Source organism: Aegilops tauschii, chromosome 2 (genome assembly GCF_002575655.3).
Source record: "Aegilops tauschii subsp. strangulata cultivar AL8/78 chromosome 2, Aet v6.0, whole genome shotgun sequence".
In the NCBI taxonomy this organism is placed as follows: Eukaryota; Viridiplantae; Streptophyta; class Magnoliopsida; order Poales; family Poaceae; genus Aegilops; species Aegilops tauschii.
The window spans coordinates 170452805-170475349 of NC_053036.3; positions in this window are offsets into that span (position 1 = coordinate 170452805).

Genomic DNA, 22545 nt, shown 5'->3' on the forward strand with positions numbered 1-22545 from the left:
GAAGCAGAACTGCCCCAAATACTTGGCGGATAAGAAGGATGGCAAAGTGAATAAAGGTATATTTGATATACATGTTATTAATGTGGACTTTAATAGTGTTCGTAGCAACCCCTGGGTATTTGATACCGGTACAGTTGCTAAGATTAGTAACTCGAAACAAGAGTTGCAGAATAAATAGAGACTAGTTAAGGACGAGGTGACGATGTGTGTTAGAAGTGATTCCAAGGTTGATACGATCACCATCGCGCACTCCCTCTACCTTCGGGATTGGTGTTGAACCTAAATAAATGTTATTTGGTGTTTGCGTTGAGCATGAATATGACTGGATCATGTTTATTGCAATACGGTTATTCATTTAAGTCAGAGAATAATTGTTGTTCTGTTTACATGAATAAAACCTTCTATGATCATACACCCAATGTGAATGGTTTATTGAATCTCGATCGTAGTGATGCACATATTCATAATATTGATGCCAAAAGATGCAAAGTTGATAATGATAGTGAAACATACTTGGGGCACTGCCATTTAGGTCATATTGATGTAAAGCACATGAAGAAACTATGATACGTCTCCAACGTATCTATAATTTTTTATTGTTCCATGCTGTTATATTATCATTCTTGGACGTTTTACAATCATTTTTAGCAACTTTATATCATTTTTTGCGACTAACCTATTGACATATTGCCCAATGCCGGTTGCTATTTTTTGCTTGTTTTCTACTTCGCAGAAAGTCAATACCAAACGGAGTCCAAAGGCAGCGAAACTTTTTGGAGAATTTTTCTGGACCAGAAGACACCTGTTGGGCCAAAGAAGTACCAGAGGGGGCTCCGAGGGGAGCACAACCCACCAGGGCACGCCTGGGGGCCCAAGCGAGCCCAGATGGGTTGTGCCCACCTCGGCCGCCTCCCACACCGCCTCTTTGCTCTATAAATAACCCAATATCCCAAAAACCCTAGGGGAGTCGATGAAAATCAATTCCAGCCGCCGTAAGTTCCAGAACCACCAGATCCAATCTAGACACCATCACGGAGGGGTTCATCATCCTCATTGGTGCCTCTCCAGTGATGCGTGAGTAGTTAATTGTAGACCTACGAGTCCGTAGTTAGTAGCTAGATGGCTTCCTCTCTCTCTTTTGATTCTCAATACAATGGTCTCTTGGAGATCTATTTGATGTAACTCTTTCTGCGGTGTGTTTGTTGGGATCTGATGAACTTTGAGTTTATGATCAGATCTATGTTTTTATCCATGAAAGTTATTTGTGTCTTTTGATCTCTTATATGCATGATTACTTATAGCCTCATATTTCTTCTTCGAATCTTTGGTTTAGTTAGGCCAACTAGATCAATTTTTCTTGCCATGGGAAGAGGTGCTTTGTGATGGGTTCGATCCTACGGTGCTTGATCCCAGTGACAGAAGGGGAAACAACACGTATGTATCGTTTCTATTGAGGATAACAAGATGGGGTCTATTTCTACATAAATAGATCTTGTCTACATCATGTCATCGTTCTTATTGCATTACTCTGTTTCTCCATGAACTTAATACCACTAGATGTGTGCTGGATAGCGATCGATGTGTGGAGTAATAGTAGTAGATGCAGGCAGGAGTCGGTCTACTAATCTTGGACGTGATGCCTATATAATGATCATTGCCTGGATATCGTCATGATTATTTGAACTTCTATCAATTGCCCAACAGTAATTTGTTTACCCACCGTATGCTATTTTTCTCGAGAGAAGCCACTAGTGAAATCTACGGCCGCCGGTGAGGGAGTCCTGGATTAAGGGGTCCTCGGGTGTCCGGCCTATGTGACATGGGCCGGACTGATGGGCCATGAAGATACAAGACAGAAGATGACACTCCCGTGTCCGGATGGGACTCTCCTTTGCGTGATGGCAAGCTTGGCTTCGGATATGAAGATTCTTTCCTCTGTAAACCGACTCTGTACAACCCTAGGCCACTCCGGTGTCTATATAAACCGAAGGGTTTAGTCCGTAGAGGCAATCACAATCATACAAGCTAGACATCTAGGGTTTAGTAATTATGATCTCGTGGTAGATCAACTCTTGTAATCCTCATATTCATCAAGATCAATCAAGCAGGAAGTAGGGTATTACCTCCATCAAGAGGGCCTGAACCTGAGTAAACATCGTGTCCCCCGTCTCCTATTACCATCGACCTTAGACACACAGTTTGGTACCCCCTACCCGAGATCTGCCGGTTTTGACACCGACATTGGTGCTTTCATTGAGAGTTCCGCTGTGATGTCGAAGACAATATTGATGGATCGCCTTGTTATCAAAGACAGTATCACCTCCGGAGGAGCCCTGGCCTCAGGCCAAACCCTCCGGCTAGGCGACTTTACCATGACCGCACGTTCGGCCGTTAAGCCAATGATGACTTCTCAGGTCATCAAAAATCGCCTCCGTGTTGACTCCGAATACTCCAAACGGATGGATCCTGCGGAGTTATCGTCTTTAAACGAACTCCTGGATCGCATCGCCGCCATGGGGGTCGCCACAGACTATGATCAGATTGGGCTCAAACCCGATCAGGGAGAAATCAAATCTCCGCCGATCACCCATCAGATAGCGGTCGTATAGGAGCAAAACAACAACTCTTCCCCTATGTTGAAGACGAGCTATGTTCGGATTTCCGAGCTCGAAAAGTCGGATACTTGTCTGCGGAACGACACTCCCAGTCCTTCGAACCTGGGATCAGGCGTAGGGCCTGGAAAATCATTTGATATCCTGGAGCCCGAACTAATAAGCTCAGAAGTTTTTGAAACTCCGGACTCCAAATTGGGTCAGGGTTCAGATTTAAAGCCACCCACCCACCACAAGCAATATTCGCCAAACACTTCCGGCCCTCCAGATATATGCGACCTCATGTACGTACGACAGCAGTCCCAGGAAACAGTCCATCACTTTTGGGCCAGATTCCTCCTTGTCAAAGACAAGATTAAAGATTGCCACGACGAGGACGCGATTTCAGTATTCTGCAATAATTGCACGGACGAAGGAATCCTCAACGCCATCAACCGCCGTCGCGTATTACACTTGGCTAACTTGGCAACCATAGTACGGAAGTACTGCGCAATGGAAAGCGCCTGGAAAACTCAGACAGCTCTCTGGGAACCACCGGTCTCCACTCAACCCCTCTGGCGAGCAAAAAGGATGCACCCTCGCGGGGCACCCGACCCCATAGTGAAGAAAATTAAGCCCACTACGGGACGCGGAACCGTTCTGGAGGGATGGCTCGATAGGCCATGCAAAATACACACGACGCCGGATACCGTACCAACCCACAGCCTTAGAGCATGTTGGATACTCCGGCAAGTGGCCAAGATTGGCGAGGATATCCTCACCAAAAACACCTCAGAGCAACGCCCCTGGAGGACGATGACCTCAGAATATTGATGGTCCTCAAGACTTTTGCTTCAAACAATCGGCACAAGAGGGTACTCCGCGACCTCGCCGAAGTCTGCCAAGTCGCAGCATTAAACCCCTGGAACGACACGGCCATAACCTTCAATGCCAGTGAAGAACCAAAATTCCGGTCAGTTCGGGCACCAGCCGCCTTGGTCCTCAATCCAATTGTGGATGGCTTTCGGCTCACTAAAGTGCTCATGAACGGCGGCAGCGGGCTAAACCTCATCTACGAGGACACACTCAATAAAATGGAAATAGACAGAAGCCGCATCGAGCAAAGTAATACGACCTTCGAGGAATCATTCCCAGCCGGGAGGCGCGATGCGCGGGGAAAATTACACTTGACGTGGTATTCGGCATGCTGGAGAACTATCGGTCCGAAGAGATAACCTTCCAAGTGGCCCCTTTCAACAATGGATATCACGCCCTATTGGGGCGAGATGCATTCACACGCTTTCAAGCTATACCTCATTACGGGTATATGAAGCTCAAGATGCCCAGGCCCAACGGTATTATCACTCTCGCCAGTGATCCGGACATAGCCCTCCGCGCCGAAAACAAAACCGCATCCCTGGCCCTCAAGGCACTGCCCAAGGCCCTCGCGGCCGAAGAGTTAATCGTACTACGCTCCACGGTGGATAGGGATGAGGTAATCCTTGATAAGCGGCCCAAATCCACCTCTTTCAAACCAACAGACGAAATAGTCAAATTTCAAGTCCACCCGTCGGACCCCAAGAAGATAACTTCCATCGGGGCACAGCTAGACCCAACGGTTGACGCCGCACTACGAGTGTTCCTGCGCGAGAACTGGGACATATTCGCCTGGCACCCTTTTGATATGCCAGGAATCCCACGTAGGTTGGCCGAACACGACCTCAATATATTGAAGGGAAATAAGCCGGTCAAGCAAACACTGCGGCACTTTTCCGAACCTAAACGACAAGCTATGGGGGAGGAGCTAGCCAAGTTAATCGAGGTCGGATTCATCAGAGAAATAAAACACCCGGACTGACTAGCAAACCTGGTGATGGTGCCAAAGAAGGATAAATCCTGGCGCCTGGGCATCGATTTCAAAGACCTCAATAAGGCCTGCCCCAAGGATCCCTCCCCCCTCCCCCGCATCGATCAGATTGTTGATGCTATTGCAGGACACGACTCACTGTGTTTCCTCGACGCATACTCCGGATACCATCAAATCAAAATGAAGGAGTCCGATCAAGCCGCAACGACATTCATTACCCCATACGGGCCTTTCTGCTTCAACACTATGCCCTTTGGGCTTAAAAATGCTGGCGCCACCTACCAACGCATGATTCAAACATGCCTGGAGAAACAAATCGGCAAGACAGTTGAAGCATATGTGGATGATGTTGTCATCAAGACTAGGCACACCGAGTCATTAATAGACAACTTGCATCTCACATTCGACAACCTCCGTACATATGACATCAAGCTCAATCCGGAAAAGTGTGTTTTTGGTGTTCCCGCTGGAAAACTGCTGGGCTTCATCATTTCCAATAGAGGAATTGAGGCAAATCCAGCCAAAATCCAAGCTTTGTCACAATTGGCCACACCAATAGACCTTAAACAGGTCCAAAAACTAGCCGGATGCGTGGCAGCTTTAAGCCGCTTTATCTCCAGACTGGGAGAAAAAGCATTGCCACTTTATCGCTTTCTCCAACGCACCGACCACTTCGAGTGGACGGATGCGGCAACGGCCGGACTGGAAGAAATAAAGGTTCTCTTAGTGAGCAACCCAATCCTGGCCACGCCGAACATCGGTGAACCGATGTTATTATACATCTCTGCAACACACCAGATGGTGAGCGTGGTGCTCGTCATTGAGCGAGAGGAGGACGGACATAAATTCCCACTTCAGAAACCGGTATACTATGTATCCACTGTCCTCACACCATGCAAATCCCGGTACCCTCATTACCAAAAGATAGCATATGCGGTCTTCATGGCATCCCGGAAGCTACGACACTACTTCCAAGAGTGCTCGATCACGGTGGCTTCTGAAGTACCACTCAACGACATAATAAAAAACCGCGACGCTACGGGTCGGATTGCCAAGTGGGCCATTGAGCTCCTGCCCTTTGACATAACGTACAAACCGCGCCGAGACATTAAATCCCAAGTATTGGCCGACTTCATCGCCGAATGGACTGGGGCCGAACTCCCTAAAGAGTACGGTACATATTCCAACTGGGTCATGCACTTCGATGGCTCTAAAATGCTGGCCGGCTTAGGAGCGGGTGTTGTCTTAACGTCCCCCACTGGAGACATAGTCCAGTACGTACTCCAAATATTATACACAGACTCCAACAAGCAGCCGAATACGTGGCCTTGTTGCATGGTCTTCGGATGGCTGCCTCCATGGGCATACAACGCCTGGAGGTGCGCGGGGATTCAAATCTCGCAGTATCCCAAATAAATGGAGACTTCGACGCCAAAGATCCGAAGATGGCGGCCTATCGTAACGCCATACTCAAAATATCAGCTCGGTTCGAGGGACTCGAGTTTCATCATGTGGCTCGAGAAAGTAATCAAGCGGCGGATGTCCTTGCTCGCATGGGCGCCAAGCGTGACCCCGTCCTGCCTAACATCTTTCTGGAAAGGCTCTTCAAGCCATCCGTAGTGTGGCAGGGTGAGAGCAGCAACACCATTCCGGATCCGATTATACCCCCAGATTCCGAACACAATACCGATATCATCGAGGGCTCAGCCACCGAAATAACACCATCGGCCCATCTAATAATGGTAGTAATTGCCCCATGGACCGAACCCTTCTTGGCCTACCTTAATAGGCGAGAGCTCCCTGAGGATCAGAAAGGCTCGCTACATCGTCCGGCGCTCGAAAGCCTACAAGGTCCATGACGGCGAGCTAAAGAAAAGCGCTACTATCTCCGAAGAAGAGGGACAGTAGCTCCTGGCCGAAATCCATGCTGGTCTCGGCAGTCACCACACCGCGGCTCGGGCCCTTGTAAGTAAAGCCTTCCGTACAGGTTTCTTTTGGCCGACGGCCCGAGCAGATGCACAGGACCTTGTCCAACGTTGTGTCGGATGCCAGCTTTTCGCCAATCAAAGCCATATGCCGCCTACCACTCTACAAACAATCCCCATTACTTGGCCTTTCATGGTCTAGGGGCTTGATATGGTCGGACCCCTTAAAGGAGGTAGCCATAAGAAAAAATATCTGCTGGTCATGGTAGATAAATTCACACGTGGATAGAGGCCAAACCAGTTAAACGGCCGAAGCCGGACTAGTGATAGACTTTATATCCGGTGTCATGCACCGTTATGGTGTCCCACACAGCATCATCACCGATAACGGCTCCAACTTCACAGCCGATGAAGTGAAAACCTGGTGTGCTAACCTGGACATTAAGCTCAAATACGCCTCCGTCTATCACTCACAAACAAACGGTCAAGTCGAACGAGCTAATGGTCTTATCATGAGCAGCATCAAGCCTAGACTAGTGCGGTCTTTGAAAGAATTAGACAAGCACTGGGTTGAGGAGCTCGACTCCGAACTCTGGGGGCTGTGGACCACACCCAATCGCACTACCGGATACACACCATTCTTCATGGTGTACGGCTCAGAGGCTGTTTTGCCCTGCGACATTATTCATGACTCACCTCGAGTGCGCATGTATGAAGAGAGAGAGAGGCCGAGCTTGATCGGCAGGACAGTCCAGATGCCCTGGAGGAGGAGCGCGATGTTGCAAAAGCCCGTTCTGCATTCTATCAACAACAGGCTAGCGGATACCAAAGCAGAGAAGTGCGGGCCAAGACTTATAATGTTGGTGAACTCGTTCTACGCTTGCCAGAAAAGAAAAAGGACAAACTCAAGCCCAAGTGGGAGGGTCCCTTCATCATAGATGAAGTTCTCGCTGGAGGAGCGTATCGCCTGCGTGATGCATCGGACAATCGCTTAGAGTCGAACCCGTGGAATGCTGCCAGACTCCGAAGATTCTACGCCTAGAGCTGGACTCTTTGTTCGTCTTCTTCTCCCTTTGTTTCCATTTTTTCCTCTCTAACTTTTTCTCTAGCTCTATAGCTCTTGTGCGGCCAAACCGCACACCTATGACGTACACATCATTAAATGTATACGCCCATAATACCTAGGGGCTTCTTTTACAGAAGCTTATTATTATTTTATGAGCATCAAGCTCACCACATATGTGTCCTTTCGTCATATGTACCTTTTCTTCGCCATTATATGCACCGTTATGACTTAAGTTTTGGTCAATCTGGGTTGCCTGGCTCCTGTGCTTATGCCCTACGTTCCCGTTTGTTTGGCTAGGTCATAAAGGGAGCACCTCTGCGATTGTTACAGCCGGGTAATCTGGACCTGTACCTCAGACTAGGTGAAGCCGAAAACTAGCATTCTTAAGGGAATATTCGGTCAGCGGACTAAAGACGTTATACCCTAATTACAATGTGAACCCCCAGATGTTACGTATACTATGATTTTTCAGTCACAGTTTGGACACGCATATTAACGCATGTTCACCCAAGGAAAGGAACCCTTAACGGAACTATTCTCCCTGGAAGATGTTTCTTACAATCCACAAGTAATATAACATAGCTACCCGGATACAACTTGTCTGTTCAAGCAACTATGACCCCTAAACCTGGTTTCCACTCATACCCCGGTCTATATTGCCGCTCCGGTATTCGGAAACACCCTGCACCTTCGGGTCCAGAGGTCGAAGCAAAAAGGTCTGCCATGACAATCGTTTTACAATCCGGTTAGGGACAAATTTGTCAATGAAGTACATAGTCACTTGGACTCAAAAACTTCTTCCTCTATGCCGTCTAACATGTTGTCTAGCTTACAATCCTGTTGGGAAAACTTGGCGGCTATCTTTACTTGGTCATATACCAAACTAACTGGAATTTATTGTCCGTCTGACCCCCGAGGTGCGACCCGGGCCATATGATTCGGATCAAGCTTGGTGTACCGTGTTTTTACCATGGCCCAGGCCTCCCGCGCACCTTCTCGGCAGGCCGATATCTTCCATAATCGAAAGTGCCACCGAGCTCCTTGGAATAGCTTTACAAGCTCCTCCATACTTCCTGGAGGGGAGGCAGATGGCCACAAAGCCTTGGCAATGCTCCGCATTGCTTGCCGAGCTCGCTCGTGCACATGGGAAAACTCTTGCAGTAGATCGCCTTGAGATCCAGACACTTCCTCTTCGGGATGGCCAGTCAACATACCTGCAGACATAAATCTGTCAGCTCATTTTTTTCGCTAAATTACACGGAGGTAAGTTCAAAAGCAACTGAATATGCCGCCTCGTAGACTCCTATTTTCCTTTACGGCATCAGCTAGCGGGGCTCGTACGTCTTTTAGCTCTTCGCCCAGTAGGGTGTTGGAATCCTGCAGCTTGTTCTTATCATCCCTGGTCCGTGTCAACACACGTTCGCCAGCGGCCACTTGCGTTTCGACCCGTTGTTTACCCGCCTGCGCGGCCTCCAGTTCCTCTTTCAGTTGATCTAACAATCCTGCCATGGGAAATACAATAGTACTAGCATTATTGGTATATGATTATATTTTTCTGGATGGAGGGGAACATTACCAGGCAGTGCCTCCTTGGATTTCTCCTGTTCGGTGGTAACCGCAGCTAGCTGGATCCGACACTTTTCCAGCTCTTGAGATAGCAGGGTGTTCTTCTTGGTGAGTGCCTGATTATACAATGATCCTTAGATCAGTTGTATCAACTGCTTCAAGTCTCGGGGGCTACTAGTATATCATTACCAGATCTGTACAATGTGTACTTACCCGCATATCTTTCAAATACTGGTCCGTGGCTCTGGCAAGCCCATCCCGAGCAGCTTGGATGTATGCATCAGCCGAGCTGAAGGCATTGAATGCCTCTTTTGTAAAGTCGGGTCGTGAAGAGCGGCCCTCCGGCGTCGATGATTCATGGCGCTCTCTACTTCAGAGTTCGTGACGGATACATCATCCGAATCCTCTGAAGGAGCACAATCCGGCGTCATTCCCATGTCAGCCCCTGCCCTAAAGGCAGGGTTTAGAACCTGACTGGTGGAGGCGCGGCCGGCAGGATCCCCGGACATAGTCCAGCGAACACTCTTCCTGATAAAACACAGCGGATAATGTCACAGTTCGATGTGACTACCAGGGGGCATATTTAAAGCCATACCTCTTTGATGAGGGCTCGGCCGTGTTGTCATTTGCCTTCCTCTTCGACCCAGTCGGCGTGGTCGCCGCTCTCTTATGAGACGCCTCTGGTGCAGTATGGCGTGCCGAGCGCCTCCCCTTTGGAGCACGAGACAGTGCGATGGGTGAGGAATAATGAGGAAGCTCTTTCGGAGAAGATGTCTCCTGATTACTTACATATGAGGCAGGAAGGAGGCCAGGATAATCGGCCATGATGGCCACCTTTGTGCCATCATAGCTCGCCTGGTAGAAGACTCCCTCCTTGAGCTCTATGAATATGTCCGGATCTTCTTCGAATCCGGGATCGAGGTCCCGGTTATGGTCCTCCGGCTGTGGAGCGGGGCTATGGATCCCCGCGACAGCCCTCCGCCATTCCTATTTGACTGACGGTTTAATGTCGGTTAAACATGACTCGGGGAAAGGATTGAATAAAGTGGTGGGATTAAAACTCACCCAGCTAGGAGGATTGTACATGGAAAATCCCTCTCGGCGCGTAAGACGAGTGAACTCCTCTTTCTCCCCTTTATACAGATCGGCCAATATTGCGGCCAGGGCGGTGAGGGAATCCGGACCCTTTCGTCCGCAGCGTGAGGCGTCATCTTCCCCATTGTAGTGCTACATAGGGAGCCCCCTGAATTGGAGTGGCTGAACACCTCGCACTATGTAAGTTGCCATTACCTCGATTATTGATACTCCGGACTGGGCAAGTGTCCTTATCATGCCCATTAATTGTTGGACTTTTGTGCTGTCTTCCTCCTTGAGGCTCCGAGGATGCCAGCTATGGCGTTTCCTCAACAGAGCACTGGAAAATTCGGGAAGGCCCATTCGGACTGGACCGGGGAGAGCGACATCTTCAATATAAAACCACTCCGGGGGCCACTCTTCGGATGCCTTCTTTGGCGTGCCGGACAAGTATCCGGTCCCGGCTATGCGCCATATCTCGGCGCTGCCCACCTCGAATACGGATCCCTTTTGGGTACGAGGGACGAGGCAGAAAAGTTTCCTCCATAAAGCAAAGTGGGCCTCGCAGCCCAGGAATAGCTCGCAAAGAGCGACAAAACCTGCGATATGCAGGATGGAGGCTGGAGTGAGGTTGTGTAGTTGGAGGCCATAGTACTCCAGAAGACCTCAGAGGAAGGGGTGGATTGGAAACCCGACGCCTCTTATTAAGAATGATATGAAGCACACTCACTCCCCCTGGTTGGATTAGGGAAATTTTCAGCCAGGGCTTCGCTTGTAAAAGAGGTTAATCCTGCCCGTACGGGGACTAGATCCGCGGGGGGAAGGAATCCCTGCGTTTGAAGCTTACTCAGCTGGTCATGGGATACTGAACATTTCTCCCAATCGCCTTTTTCGGAGCCATGGGGGCGGGAGGAATAACTGGGAACGCTAGCCATGCTGGAATGGTTTCTCCTAGCAAGCTCTAAGGATTTTCCGCCTGGTGTGAGATGGCACCTGAGATCCAATCCACTTAAATATACACCTTTCTTACATGGCCAGGGTGTTATGCGCAAAAATACTCTCACCTTTCGTGTTCGCTCAACACGTGGAAGCCGAAGCAATGGAGGCGCAGAAGCCGATGGGTACGACATTAAATGGAAAGCTGAATATAACTCTTCGGATCAGACGCTTTCAAGTATTCGGAGGAAGAACCCGCCTTGCAATGCTGAAGACTATCATCGCACCGACACATCGTCATTGAAGTCTGGTTTGGGGGCTACTGAGGGAGTCCTGGATTAAGGGGTCCTCGGGCATCCGGCCTATGTGACATAGGCCGGACTAATGGGCCATGAAGATACAAGATAGAAGACGACACTCTCGTGTCCGGATGGGACTCTCCTTTGCGTGGATGGAAATCTTGGTGTTCGGATATGAAGATTCCTTCCTTTGTAAATTAACCAACTATGTACAACCCTAGGCCCCTCCGGTGTCTATATAAACCGGAGGGTTTAGTCCGTAGACGCAATCACAATCATACAGGCTAGACATCTAGGGTTTAGCCATTACGATCTCATGGTAGATCAACTCTTGTAATCCTCGTATTCATCAAGATCAATCAAGAAGGAAGTAGGGTATTACCTCCATCAAGAGGGCCCGAACCTGGGTAAACATCGTGTCCCCCGTCTCCTCTTACCATCGACCTTAGATGCACAGTTCAGGACTCCCTACCTGAGATCCGCCGGTTTTGACACCGACACCCGGGTCTTTTCTTTATCATATTTGCCTTTGAGATCTATTTTTTATTTGCTTTTATTTTTAGATCTATATTTCCAAAAACCCAAAAATACTTTGTTGTACTTTATTTTATTTTGCGTTTACTCGCGATCTATTTATCCAATCTATTATTTTCTTATCCCGTCAACTCAACAATTTCTGGCACCGTTACCAGAAAGGGATTAACAACCCCTTTAACACGTCGGGTTGCAAGTATTTGTTCTTTGTGAAGGAAATATGCCCTAGAGGCAATAATAAAGTTGTTATTTATATTTCCTTATATCATGATAAATGTTTATTATTCATGCTAGAATTGTATTAACCGGAAACTTAGTACATGTGTGAATACATAGACGAAACTGAGTGTCCCTGGTATGACTCTACTTGACTAGCTCGTTAATCAAAGATGGTTAAGTTTCCTGACCATAGACATGTGTTGTCATATGATGAACGGGGTCACATCATTAGAGAATGATGTGATGGACAAGACCCATCCGTTAGCTTAGCATTATGATCATTTAGTTTTATTGCTATTGCTTTCTTCATGACTTATACATATTCCTTTGACCATGAGATTATGCAACTCCCGAATATCAAAGTAACACCTTATGTGCTATCAAACGTCACAACGTAACTGGGTGATTATAAAGATGCTCTACAGGTGTCTCCGAAGGTATTTGTTGAGTTGGCATAGATCAAGATTAGGATTTGTCACTCCGTGTATCAGAGAGGTATCTCTGGGTCCTCTCGGTAATGCACATCACTATAAGCCTTGCAAGCAATGTGACTAATGAGTTAGTTGCGGGATGATGCATTACGAAACGAGTAAAGAGACTTGCCGGTAACAAGATTGAACTAGGTATGATGATACCGACGATCGAATCTCGGGCAAGTAACATACCGATGACAAAAGGAATGATGTATGGTTTTATGCGGTTTGACCGATAAAGATCTTCGTAGAATATGTACGAACCAATATGAGCATCCAGGTTCCGCCATTGGTTATTGACCGGAGATGTGTCTCGGTCAGGTCTACATAGTTCTCGAACCCGTAGGGACTGCACGCTTAACGTTCGATGATGATTTGTATTATGAGTTATGTGTTTTGGTGACTGAAGTTAGTTCGGAGTCCCGGATGAGATCACGGACATGACAAGGAGTCTCGAAATGGTCGAGAGGTAAAGATTGATATATTGGAAGGTTATATACGGACACCGGAATGGTTCCGAAGAAGTTCGGGGATTTTTTGGATTATCGGGAGGTTACCGGAACCCCCCGAGAAAGTTAATGGGCCTCATGGGCCATAGTGGAGAGAGGGAGAAGGGACACAAGAGGTGGCGCGTGCCTCCCCCTGCCCAATCTGAAGTAGACAAGGAGTAGGGGCGCCCCCCCTTTCCTTCTCCCTCTCCCCTCCTTCCCCTCTCCCCTCTCTGTTTGAAGGAAGGGGGCAGAATCCTACTAGGAGTGGAGTCCTAGTAGGACTCCCCCCATTGGCGCGCCTCCCTTGGCCGGCCACCTCCTCCCTCCCTCCTTTATATACGGGGGCGGGGGCACCCCAAAGGCACATCAATTGTTTCTCTTAGCCATGTGTGGTGCCCCCCTCCACAGTTTCTCATCCGGTCATAGCGTCATAGTGCTCAGGCGAAGAGCCTGCGCGGATCACATCACCAACACCGTCACCATGCCGTCGTGCTGTCAGAACTCTCCCTCGACCCTCTGCTGGATCAAGAGTTCGAGGGACTTCATCGAGCTGAACGTGTGCTTAACATGGAGGTGCTGTACGTTCGGTACTTGGATCTGTTGGATCGTGAAGGCGTTTGACTACATCAACCGCGTTAACCTAACGCTTCCGCTTTCGGTCTACGAGGGTAGGTGGACACACTCTCCCCTCTCGTTGCTATGCATCTCCGAGATAGATCTTGCGTGATCGTAGGATTTTTTTTTTGAAATTGCATGCTATGTTCCCCAACAGTGGCATCTGAGTCAGGTCTATGTGTAGATGATATGCACAAGTAGAGCACAATGAGTGGTGGGCGATAATAGTCATACTGCTTACCACCAGCGTCTTACTTTGATTCGGCGGTATTGTTGGATGAAGCAGCCCGGACCAACACTACATGACCATGTTCATGAGACCGGTTCTACCGACGTGCTTCGCACACAGGTGGCTGGCGGGTGTCTGTTTCTCCAACTTTAGTTGAATTGAGTTTGACTATGGCTGGTCCTTGTTGAAGGTTAAAACAGCACACTTGACAAAAAATCGTTGTGGTTTTGATGCGTAGGTAAGAACGGTTCTTGCTAGAAGCCCGTAGCAGCCACGTAAAACTTGCAACAACAAAGTAGAGGACATCTAACTTGTTTTTGTAGGGCATGTTGTGATGTGATATGGTCAAGACGTGATGAGATATAAATTGTTGTATGAGATGATCATGTTTTGTAGAAGTTATCGGCAACTGGAAGGAGCCTTATGGTTGTCGCTTTATTGTATGAAATGCAATCGCCATGTAATTGCTTTACTTTATCTCTATGCGGTAGCGATAGTCGTAGAAGCAATAGTTGGCGAGACGACAACGACGCTACGATGGAGATCAAGGTGTCAAGCCAATGACGATGGAGATCATGACAGTGCTTTGGAGATGGAGATCAAAGGCACAAGATGATGATGGCCATATCATGTCACATATTTTGATTGCATGTGATGTTTATCTTTTATGCATATTATTTTTCTTAGTACGACGGTAGCATTATAAGATGATCCCCCACTAAATTTCAAGGTATAAGTGTTCTCCCTGAGTATGCACCGTTGCTACAGTTCGTCGTGCCGAGACACCACATGATGATCGGGTGTGATAAGCTCTACCTTCACATACAACGGGTGCAAGCCAGTTTTGCACGTGCAGAATACTCGGGATAAACTTGACGAGCCTAGCATATGCAGATATGGCCTCGGAACACTGAGACCGAAAGGTCGAACGGGAATCATATAGTAGATATGATCAACATAGAGATGTTCACCATTGAAAACTACTCCATCTTACATGATGATCGGACATGGTTTAGTTGATATGGATCACGTGATCATTTAGCTGACTAGAGGGATGTCTATCTAAGTGGGAGTTCTTTTGTAATATGATTAATTGAACTTTAATTAATCATGAAATTAGTACCTGATAGTTTTTGCATATCTATATTGTTGTAGATCAATGGCCCGTGCTACCGTTCCCTTGAATTTTAATGTGTTCCGAGAGAAAGCTAAGTTGAAAGATGATGGTAGCAACTACACGGACTGGGTCCGTAACTTGAGGATTATCCTCATTGCTGCACAAAAGAATTACGTCCCGGAAGCACCGCTAGGTGCAAGACCCGCTGTAGGAGCAGCTCTGGACGTTATGAATGTCTGGCAGTGCAAAGCTGATGACTACTCGATAGTTCAGTGTGCCATGCTTTACGGCTTAGAATCGGGACTTCAAAGATGTTTTGAACATCATGGAGCATATGAGATGTTCCAGGAGTTGAAGTTAATATTTCAAGCAAATGCCCGAGTTGAGTCATATGAAGTCTCCAACAAGTTCTATAGCTGCAAGATGGAGGAGAACATTTCTGTCAGTGAACACATACTCAGAATGTCTGGGTACCATAACCACTTGATTCAGCTGGGAGTTAATCTTCCTGATGATAGTGTCATTGACAGAGTTCTTCAGTCACTGCCACCAAGCTATAAAGGCTTCGTGATGAACTATAATATGCAAGGGATGGAGACGACAATTCCCGAGTGATAACCCACAAGTATAGGGGATCATTTGTAGCCTTCTTAGATAAATAAGAGTGTCGAACCCAATAAGGAGCTAAAGGCAGAACAAATATTCCCTCAAGTTCTATCAACCACCACTACAAAAAAAATACACTTCCGTGATGATACGTGTTTGTCACAGTAGGTCACGTTTTTTGTCATGCATGTACATCCATGATGATTTTATGACAGAATCAAGATAGTCATACATGTGTTGTCGTAGAAGTGTTCCATGACATTACCAAAATTATCATCACGGAAGTGTGCACTTCCAGGACGATAAATCGCGCGTCACAGAAGTGCTTTCGTCAAGGGTGACCGACACGTGGCATCCACCGTAAGGCAACGCCGTTAAGCTATCGGGTCGGGTTTTGGATGCGATAACCCGTTAACAGCCCCGACCAATGGGGATTTTCCAGGTGTAAAATCATCATTGGCTGGAGGAAACACGTGTCGGCTCATCGTTGGGACAGATGTCATCCACTCATTGGACAGAAGGCGCCTATGATACGTCGACACGTGGCACGGCCCAACAGAGGCCCATTCCTGTGAAAAGGCCGGCCCGTTTGACTTGGTCAAAAGGTGGCGGGCCGGCCCATGGAAAGCCTGTTAACGGCCTGTTCGCATATAGCCCATTTACAGCCCGCTAACCCAAGGCCCGTTACGCCCTATCCGAATTAGGCCCAGTAGCATCATCTGGGCCATCCAATATGATTCCAGCCCGTTTTCACTTCTGGCCCATGTATGGCCCATGACGTCTTTCGGCCCATATGAGGCCCTATGTAACTCTTGGCCTATTAACGGCCCGTGGTAAAACCGGCCCGTAATGAACAGTGTATCACTTTACACCCATTAACGGCCCGTGGTGAAACTGGCCCATAATGAACAGTGTATCGCTTTATACCCATTAACGGCCCGTTATTCCGTTGGGCCGTTTCCAGCCCATGTTATCTTTCGGCCTTCTCAGAGCCCATTTATTCTTGGGCTCATTTCCAGCATTCGTTTACTTACGGCCCGTTACTGTCATTTTCTGCTTGTGGGCCAAATTCAGCCCGTGGTTACAGTTGGCCCGTTTGTGGTCCGTTAATACGTTGGGCCGTTTTCATAGCGTCATCAAATATGGCCTATTAATGATGGCCCGTTATGGTCGGCCCATGAATGGACGATTCCAACTCTAGCCCGTTTACAGCCATAATGCGGCCTGTTATTGGCCCATGTTTGGCCAATCGATCATACGGCCCATATAAGGCCCATTGATGATACGGCCCATAGAAGGCCCATTGTTTCTACGGCCCGTGGAAGGCCCATTGTTTCTACGGCCCGTAGAAGGCCTACTGTTTCTACGGCCCGTAGAAGGCCCACTGTTTCTACGGCCCGTAGGAGGCCCAGTGACACTACAGCAAATATTAGCCCATGGTTATTGTGGCCTAGTTTTAAAAAATAGGTTATTGCAGCCACTAGCAAACCGCGGAAAAAGAACTGCACTAACTACAAGCAAACAAATAAACAAGACAACAAGGAAATAAATAAGCAAGCAACTTATGCTAGGCTATCACGGCTATTACACATATTACATTCACTGGGCATCAAAGTTCGCCACCAGTGCAAATATAGGGAACAAAGCAGCATATAAACGCCGCAGCAAAACAAGTCCAGAACTGAAACCACTTCAGAAGAGTTCAAGAAACAATAATCCTGGGTAGCCATAATGCTCGCAAGATGCTTAGCAAGCTTATTAGCTTTCTCTTGTTTGGCGCTTAAATCCTCCAGCGCTTGCTGTTGCACAAGAAAGTACGCATCTGAATTCTGCAGGGACTTCCTCAGTCCTTCGGCTTCTTGCCGCAACACAGCTGACTGATGCCTTTCAGCTTGTAGCTGAGACTGAAGAAGTCGAAGTGATTCAGGCAGCGAGTTCGAAGAGCTTGTGCCAGCGGTACTGGCCAGTAACTCGAACACTACATCAACGCAGGACTGTGGGGTTTTCTCACTGTCTATAAGATTGTTTTTATCACCTTTCTTGGAGACCAACAAGGTTGTCTCACTATCTTGAACCTCATCTATATTACTTTCTCTACCATTGCATAGTGGGTGCTCTTCTCCAATATTCTGTTTGCATACTACAAGAGAAACAAGCAGACACATCACAGGTTTAGCTTGTAGTATACGAAACTCATTTTGGTAAACCGGTTCAGTAGTAAGGTGGACAGGATAACAACATGAAACAAACATATATCTATGTACTATGGTCACTGTATTGTCTCATTCTAGTTTATGTTCCCTAATCAAGATAGAGACACAGTTCAACTCATATATTTTTAAGACACAACAGCATAGACAGAATATAAGTGTGAGAAACTACATGGCATTGGCAGCACTTGTAATGTGCATCACATGAGAACATAACTGTTTATACAACTTAAACTGAAATCAACATAGAGCAAGAAGTTAGAACAGTAATCCAGTTAAATAAATAGGTTTAAAACATACTTGTTGCGCCATTGGAGTTTCAATTGGATCCTTCAAATTCGAAAGTAGTTGGTATGAGTAAATACAGTGATGCAATAGCAAAGGAGTATGGACCATAGCTATGGAATCTGACCTGAGAACAGTTGCTCTTCTGCTTTAAACGTGGAGTTTGGGTTAGCTGTGGTGGTCTTCGTGCTTTGGGCACTGCAGTGGCTTTACAAACTGCTCGTGTGGGGGTACTCTGTGGTGGACATGGTGCTTTGTCAACTATAAGTGGGTTACTATCCGCTGGGGTTGCGGTTAGATGGGTTGTAGCTGGTTCTCTGCCCAACGGTGTAAGTGTGCAATCTGGAAGAGTCTCGATTATGTGTGGTGGGGCTAGTTTGTGGGCCAGTACAACCATGGTTCTATCTGCATCGACGGGTAGCACTGTCTTTTGTGAAGAACGGGTTTTTGCTCCCTTATATACTGCCATCAACCCCTCCAATTCAAATGGCTGATAAACAAGAAAAGAAATTGAACGTACAGACATTGTATGATAGACAGATGTGGTAATTCACATATATGTTGTCTAACCAAACAGGACAGCATGACACAATTTCACATATATGATGCCTAACTAAACAGGATAGCATGACACAGTTTCAGATATATGATGGATAACTTAACAGGATATAATGGCATAATTCAACATATGATGAGTACCTAAACAGGATGACATGACAAAACTATATGATGTCTTTCTAAAATAGGTTGGGATGAAATAATTCACATACATGTTGTCTAAGTATACAGGATGGCATGATATAATTGACATAATTGATTCATATACTAAGCAGCTGGCACTCGCATGTATGATCTCTAAACTAAGTAGATAGAATTCAATATTCTGCATATGATGTCTAAACTAAGCAATGCAAGACACCATATGCATCATATGAGAAATATAAACATTGCAACTTAGAGCATACACCTCAGGTGGGATATAGGACTGGTCATCTGTCTCTGAATCCTCCTCTGAGGAGCTCCCTGTAAGATATATGCTTCAACAGGTACCATTGCCTGCTCTGAAGACCTTGTTTTCACTCCAGATTTTTCCATAACCGGCTCAAATGGCTGATACACATGAAGAGTAGTTCAATATACACAGATTGTCGACAAATGGAATACGTAATAAAAAAAGATGGCATGAGATAATTCACATATATGATGCCTGGCTCCATGGCGGTGCATAATTCACATATATGATAACTGGCTGAAAAACATGGCATTGCATAATTCACATATCTGATATAGAAAGCAAACAGGAGGCATTCACACAAAGCATGTCTAATCTAAGCAGATGGCATGGCAATGCAAGACACCATATGCATGATATGAGCAATATAACCCAGCCAAGTTAGAGCATGCACCTTGGGGGGGAGAATACGACTGGTCATCTCTCTCTGAATCCTCCTCTAAGGAGCTATCTGTAACCAGTAAGAAATCTGATTCGACAGGTAGCACTGACTGCTCAGAAGACCTTGTTTTCACTCCAGATTTTCCCATGACCGACTCAAATGGCTGATGCACAGGAAGAGTAGATGAATGTATAAACATTGTTGACAAATGGAATACATTATGGAAAAATATATGGCACAATACAATTCACATATACGATGACTGGCTAAACAGGATAGCATTGCATGATTCACGTATATGATGCCTGGCTAAAGAAGATGGCATTGCATAATTCCCATATACTCCCTCCATTCCTAAATATTTGTCTTTTTAGAGGTTTCAAATGGACTACCACATATGGATGTATATAGACATATTTTAGAGTGTAGATTCACTCATTTTGTTACGTATGTAGTCACTTGTTGAAATCTCTAAAAAGACAAATATTTAGGAATGGTGGGAGTATGATATGGAAACCAAATAGGTGGCATTCACACAAAGCAAATCTAAACTAAGCTGATGACATATAAGATGTATAATGTAAGCAATGCAAGGCGCCATATGCATGATATGACCAACATCAGCATGCCAGGTTAGAGCAAACACCTCAGGTGGTAAACAGGCGTGGTCGGCTCCTTCTGAATCTCCATCTGAACAGTTATCTTCCTCTGGAATACAATCTGGAAATGCAGGAGGGGGGCCACTTCACCCACCATGGAGCGGCATTTGCATGACATTATATTCGCACGCAACGGTCTTCTCTTTTTCTCTACATGTTCAGTACAATTGTGTACAATATCTGACATGCATAATAAAAAAATAGTTAGATTTTGAAAGGCCTAAGGGGTGCATGCAAAAATCAAGACTGATGGTAGCAAACGAGTGGATGGATCCAAAACTAATGATAGCAGGTAGATTATAGCTTCAGTTTAAAAAGATAGACAATGGATCATCTATTGTTTGTTGCCCACCCAACATGAACCACATAGAAGACCCCAGATGAACCAGATAGTAGACAGATACTATTCGTTGCTGGCTCGATATGAGACCCATGGGCAATTCAAAACTCAAGATTGAACGATAAAGTAGCAGGTAATAATAACCGATGTATAACGTAAGCAAACACGAAAGACTGCGACCTCTCTTCCGGAACTGTGTAGTCCTCAGGTTCATCTGCTCAGTCGATGATGGTAATGCAGCTGGCCTGGCTGCCGGCAATGGGGAAGATGATCTGAGGCGGCGAAAGGAAGTCTGCAGGGGGGATCTCTGCTTCAGTGAACGCTTCTGTCGATGGTGCACCTCAAGTGGGGTGGATGACGGCACGGCAGGAGCAGGACATAACACACAGAGTTTTCTTTGACGCCTATCTGAAAATGAAGTAAATCTGTAAGGGATCCTTAGAATTAAAGGATTCTATAAACGCAGGGACAGGAAAAACACAGGAATAGGATAGGAATGCACGTGTAAAACAGAGCATTTGGAAACATAGGATTTCAGTCAACCTGGGTGTTTAGCTCACATGAATTGGAAGAACAGAGGAATGGAGAAACAAAGTGATGCGACGAGTGTACAACCTCTTTGGCATAGCCGTGTGGACCTCAGCATCATTGGGTTGGACGTGGACGATGGTGATGATGCTGGTGTGACTGTCGGAGGCGGGGAAGAAGATACGAGGCCTCTGGAAACGGCGCCGAGGGTACTGCTCCGCTGTGATGGACGGTTCCATCGTTGGAGCAGCTCCGCTAAAGTGTACGGCGACGAGGCTGAAGCATGACAAGACAGACAACGTTAATCTGAAGTGGGACCCTAATATCATCTGCAATAGATGATGTAAAATACATCACCAAAAAGTGCTAGATGTAAAACGCATCAGTCGCGCCACGGCCGCTCCGACAGATGTTGTAAGTACTGTTCACTCTGAACTTAACTGAAGAAAATGAACTTCACAGTCGAAACTGAATTTTACTGTCGAAACTGATTGAACTAGTAACAGAGCATTGCAATAGATGTTTAGGGCATTCGAGCACTAGTAGCAGAGAAGCAGTGATCTAAATCAGCAGACGCTTGAGCAGGGAACGCACTAGCAGAGAGCAAGTCATGCAGTAGCACCGCGAGCGAGTGCTAAAGCAGCAACTCCTGTAGTTGCCGGAGGTCGTGCAGCAGCAGCAGCGCAAGCGAGAGCAAGAGCAGAGCAGCAGCACGAACGAAAGCAGGAGCAGTGCAGCAGCGCGACCGACAGCAAGAACAGAGCCGCAGCGTGAGCGAGAGCCGGAGCAGCTACAGCTAGTGCCGTTGTGGAAGTCGCCACCGAGGAAGCAACGACATGGGGGAGAGACGACGTGGATGATGTGGCCGGCGACGGCACCGTCGATGGAGACACACCATGTCTGCTTGGTATCGAGCACCGGAAGCCCCGTGAGATCGAATAAAAGATAAAATGCAGTGGTGAGTGCATAACCTCCTTGGTGGCGCCGAGTTGGCCTCGGCTTCATTGGAGGAATTGGTGAGGGTGCTGCGGTTCCGGTGGGGCAGGTCAAGACGGTGTTGTGGGGATTGAGGTGGCGCGATAGACGAGGCAAACGTCAGGGCAGCTCCTTGGAGGTGGAGGACGGGGCGGCTGATCCGGCGGGACGACGAGATCGACAACGGGTCCTCATCCGGTGCGGTGGATGAGGGACGGCAAGCTGTTGCGGTGGACGACGTAGTCGGGGAAGAGTCTCCGGCTAGGCGGCGTTCGGGAGGCCGACGGAGGAGCATGGGGTTTTGCGGGTTTTGGCGGCCTCGGTGTACGAATGGGGGGCGAAGGGGGAGGGGGAGCCAAGCTTAGGGACGCGCTCGTCCGAAATGTAGGGTAAGTTACCAGCGTACCCCCACCGGTTTTGACACCGCGACGTGGAGCTTCATTTCCGGCTGAGGGGTAGAAGGGGGACTTCGCGTGTCTGGGCTGCGGAAGCGATTTCGGATGAGGAGGGAGTTCTCGCGCGCGTCCAAATTTAAGGATAACAAGG